The sequence below is a fragment of the Streptopelia decaocto genome, assembly GCF_964273445.1.
Source record: "Streptopelia decaocto genome assembly, chromosome: 21".
Lineage (NCBI taxonomy): Eukaryota > Metazoa > Chordata > Aves > Columbiformes > Columbidae > Streptopelia > Streptopelia decaocto.
In genome coordinates this window covers 3,571,767-3,576,620 of record NC_138676.1, presented here as the reverse complement: position 1 = coordinate 3,576,620, position 4,854 = coordinate 3,571,767, and positions in this window count along the sequence as shown.

Genomic DNA, 4,854 nt, shown 5'->3' with positions numbered 1-4,854 from the left:
TGCAAATGTCCAGAGCATCCCCCAGGCAAACCAGCCCCCGATGCCCCAGGGATCATGACCATCCAAGAGCTGGGCTCGGTCGCCTGGGATCTATCGAGGAGGTATAAGCATTCATCAAAAGCCAATCTGCTTTTGAGAAGCAGAAAAAGAGGTTACTTCGGATTAATTTTTCACTTCAGAAGCTTTATGGGTTGAGTTCTGAAACTGTCAGGTCGAGATGCTTCAATCTTTCCTTAACGAAAAGCTCGAGTGCTGGTTCGAAAAACCTCTCTGTTTAGGTTGTCAGGTAATTTGTACGCAAACATTTAAATTAAAATTTCCTGTTGGCTCATCCTTTTTCATCCTTTTTGTTTTTGCTGGTTGGGGGGAAGAAGTTGATTTGGAGCTTCTGTTTATTTCTCAGCTTCTTGAAATGTTGATTCTTCAGGACTGGACAGGCTGGGGGGGAGGAAACTTAAAAGCCCATTGCAGAGAGAACATCCAGTCCCAGCCAAAGGGACAAATTCACCCCTACAGCCCCTGCCCTGGGTCACGTCTGAGCACATTGTGGTCCCACATTGTGTTCTCAGCACCACCATCCTTTCCTCCTCTGACGCAGCGATGGAAGGACAAGCCATCTGGAACACAGGAGGCCATCCCGAATAGGGGACAGGCCACAAGGCTGGGTAAATACCCAGCAGATTAACTCCCACCCAGCTCCATTAGGTCCCATTTGGATCCCCGGTGCTGTGGGAGCTTATTTAAAATTAACTCGGGTTACCCAAGCAGCCCAGTCCCAGCCGGACAGGCAGATCCGATGTGACTTACAGGTCCCCCGCTGCTCCAAATCTCCACCTGATCTTATTCTCCTGGTGCTGTTTGCATTTGTGAATGGGAAGACGCGGGCGCAGGAGGGGACGCGAGGTACCGCATCCGCGGCGTAATTCAGCAAGGGCTCCCAATAACCCAAACCCTTTCTCTCACCCAGCACGTCGCCGCAACGACAGACTATTCCCCCGGCGCTCCGAAAACATTTATGCAGAGGAGACGTGTGGGAGTGAAAATACAATCAGATGGGACACAAACTGTGCTTTTGCTCTTATTTTTTTCCCCCTTTCTTTGTTTTAAGTCTAGCAGGGCCAAATTCCTTACAATCTGCTCCTGCAGAAGCCGTGCAGAATTTGTGGAACAAAGCATCACCGCAATTACGGAGGAGGGAAAATCCCTGCGGGATGCGAGATGACATCCCCAAGGAGCAAATACTGTATTTTTATGCACGTGGACCGGCTCTAGTCCCTCTGGGTGCAGTTTCACCCAGTGAAATCCATCTTTTGCAAGGTGCAAGCGCTCCTACCATGGGAAATAAGAGCTGAGCTATCGCAGGAATGACTTCCCCAGCCCCATTAGGGGCTTGGATAAGCCATGAAGCCTGAAAGTTGATTGTATCTTTCATTAGGAATGACTGAACGCTGTTTTTAAAGTGGAAAATGAACTCGCAGCTAAGAGGAAACAGTTTCTCGGCGAGGCCGTGGAGCAGGTTCCCCGCGGAATAGATGCGGTTGTGAGAGTCAAAATTAAATTGATATTAGAAAATTTCCTGAGGGGGGAAAAAGAAAGTCATACGCTGCCTGCAGAAATGGTATCTCGCAGAGAGCTGGATAGTAAATGGAATTCCACTGAAACTCAAACATATATATATATTTTTAAATGAAAAAAAAGAAACTCTCATAACTTCCCCATCTCAGCAAAAATTCTCAAAAATTAAAATTTCCATTGAATGGATTATTTTTCCTTGGAAGTACCATTTCAGCTAATGCAAGACAGACATTTCAGCTAGCTCCCAGCCCCTGGAAGCATCCCATGGGGTTGACAGACTCCCTTTAGGTGGGACACAACACGGTAAGTTGCCTCCCAGGTGGAGGTAACCCAGCCACCATCTAGATTTAGATGTTCCCAATGGAAAAAATCAAATTATCTGGAAAAATGGATGCTGTCCCAAGAAACCATGTGGTTTTCACACTAAAGGTGCTTTTTGGGGGGTAAACTTGCTTCAATGGAAGAGCTTCAAAGGTGGCTTTCTCCATCCTTACTCGCCGTACCCTGATGCGCATTTGGCAATGGGTAAACGGGGGCAAAATGACAAGCGAGGAGCACACTGCGTGGGTGGAGACACAAAAATCTCTCATGCATCAGCATCTTTAATCTACCTTCAACCTGCCAAAAGCACCGGGAGCTTGCACGCTGCAATTTGCATTCACAGGGAGCGCGGGGACCGCTCCAGATGGATTCACAAGGGGACCCTTCAGATCAGATTAACCCAAAGCCGCCGATGGCGACAGCTCCTCTGCTGCACCGTCACCTGCTAATGATTCCCTGTAACGGCCTCTGAAAAGGAACACACGTTCCTTTGGCATTTCTGCACCCCTTGGTCCATGGAAAAGAAGATGCTCCTTGGGCAAGCTGGAAGGATGCTGCCAGCATCCTCTTGTCCCCACCATGGGACATCCCGCTCGTCCCAGCCCACCAACATGGGGACACAACCATCCAGCCTCGGCACTGCTTTAAATGCCATCTCGCCCTTGTCTATCACCGGTTCTCCTAAATAAAAAAAGGGATGAGCTGCAGCTCCTTGCACCTCCCCAGCTCCCTTCTAAACCTGTGCTCCAGGACTCTCTTTCCCATCACTACGACCAAACCCTCTTAGAAACCCTCCCGGGGAGCACCTCCATGCCTCCAATACTCCAAGGTAGACACCCCAAACCTTCATTTTGACATCTAAAATAACAACGGCCGTAATGAAGACAGGCTGGTTTTATTAGCCTGCAAGTTTCCATTGTATTTCTCTGTCTTTTTTTCTGCATCTCAAAGCTGCTGCTCAACAAGAGCCCAGATTCCTGCGCAATTGCATGGTGCCAGTAACATTAAGAAAAGCATCAAGTCTGATGAGACCTACGAGACCTGCAGTAAAAACAGGAGGGCTGGTAGCACTGTGCGCATCATCTGCTGCCAGCAATGTCCTCCACACCTTCCTGCTCTCCAAGCTGGTATCAAAAGGGGTCATGGCACCCTCAGGGAGCCCCAAGCCACCCACTGATCTCAGCTTTAACAGCACCATTGCCAAATCAGCACGCAGACCCCAAAGACACCCAACGGCAGCTCGTGCAAATCCACAAGAGAGGTCAGAAAGGGAAAAAATCAGAGGCAAAGAGGAGCCAGGACCTCCAGAGTCCAGGCTGCGAGAGGGAAGCTAATAAAAAAGCATCATCCCTTCGCAGACAGTGAATTGTGGCTTAGACCCGAGGATCACAGACAGCTTCTCGTCTTAAGGGGAGCAGTCAAACGAAGAGATTTCCCAGCCATTAAGCCGAGCTATAAAGTGCTGGCAGTAAAGTAGGGTAGAGTGGAATTTATCATGGCACCGCACAGACCGTGGGGCCAGGAGAGAGCCGGTTTGGGTCAACGGTTTGACCTCTCGCATTGTCTAAAGATCCTTCCCTTCATCATCCCCATTAACATCTCATCTCCCTCCCTGCCGGCCGGCGCCTGCGCTCCCTCCCGGGGGACTCTCCCCCTTCATCAGGCACTTTCTTAAAAGCCAGGCAGAAAAACTTTCCCTTCCTTAGCTCCGAGGCCGCTGCTCCTTGTCCTACCACCTTTGGAGACCATGAATAATTCCCTTTCCTTACTGCCAGCACTGCCTGGAAGGTATTTATAGGCTGTGATCACCTCCCACCTCCTCAGGAGGCTTCTCCTTTGCTAGACTATGATTTAGCACCAGAGCCGGGCACGGCCCAGCCTTGCGATGCGCATGTCCGGGGAAGCCACCTCCCCAGCTTCTCTATTAACTACCAGAGAAGGAATTTCATCCTGACAATGATGGTTTTTTCCCTTAGATTTGTGTAGGAATCATTCTGCTCCTCCCAGGCAGCAACACAGATTTAAGGTTCACGATCTTAAATAAGCAAATAGATTTAAAAATAAAAAATCACATGCAGCCAGCATGGCAAATTTGGGGCAATTGCTTTGCAGTCAGGGATGGCAAAAATTCCTCCCGACCCCTGTGATCTGAGACTTCATCTATTGAACTAACATCAGGCAGGTTTTTGTTTGGGATCAATCACCTTGTTTAACCAACCAAGCCCAGCAAGACCTGGATGTTTTCTTGGTGGCAGTTGGTTGGACTTATTCTCATTTCTGCCTTTTTGTGTTTCCTAGCAGAGGTGAGGCAGACACAGCAGAATAACCACCGGGATGACAATTCCCAGGACGATTCCTGCCTCGTATCAGAGGAGCCAAAACGCACAGATGAAAAACTCTGCAAATGTTTTGCAAGGGAACCAGAGCCCTTTGGAAGGTGGCTGATTTCCCAGCGCAAACATTTCATCCAGCCCTGCGAGTTCTCTGCAAAACAGCGCGAGCCCCACAAAAAAACGAACAAAAAAGCAACCCAAAAACTGTCAAAACATTGTGAAGGAAGCTGAAATTTTCTGGTTGTTTAAAAAGATGCCATGAGCACCCGCGTGCCCAGCAGACTGTGCGTGTAAACCAGGCAGTCGGTTTTTCTGCGTTCTTCACGCAATATCCAAGTGGTTGCTGCTGCCCAGCGCTCTTTGCTCAAGGGACAGCACGGGCTCACCTGTCTTGCACAGGGAACAACATCCCTGGCAGTGGCATCACTCTGCAGATGCTCCTTCACTTAATAGATGGTCACAACCCTACTGAGCCCATTGCATCCAGAAGAGAAAGCCCAAGGATGCAATTCAGTCCGGTCCAGCCACATCACTTGATTAATGACCATCTTCTCTCCATCCATTAATTTTTTGGGGAGTCTGGAAGAATTTGCCCTCACCTGGGGTTGGCTTGTCTTGAGATTGC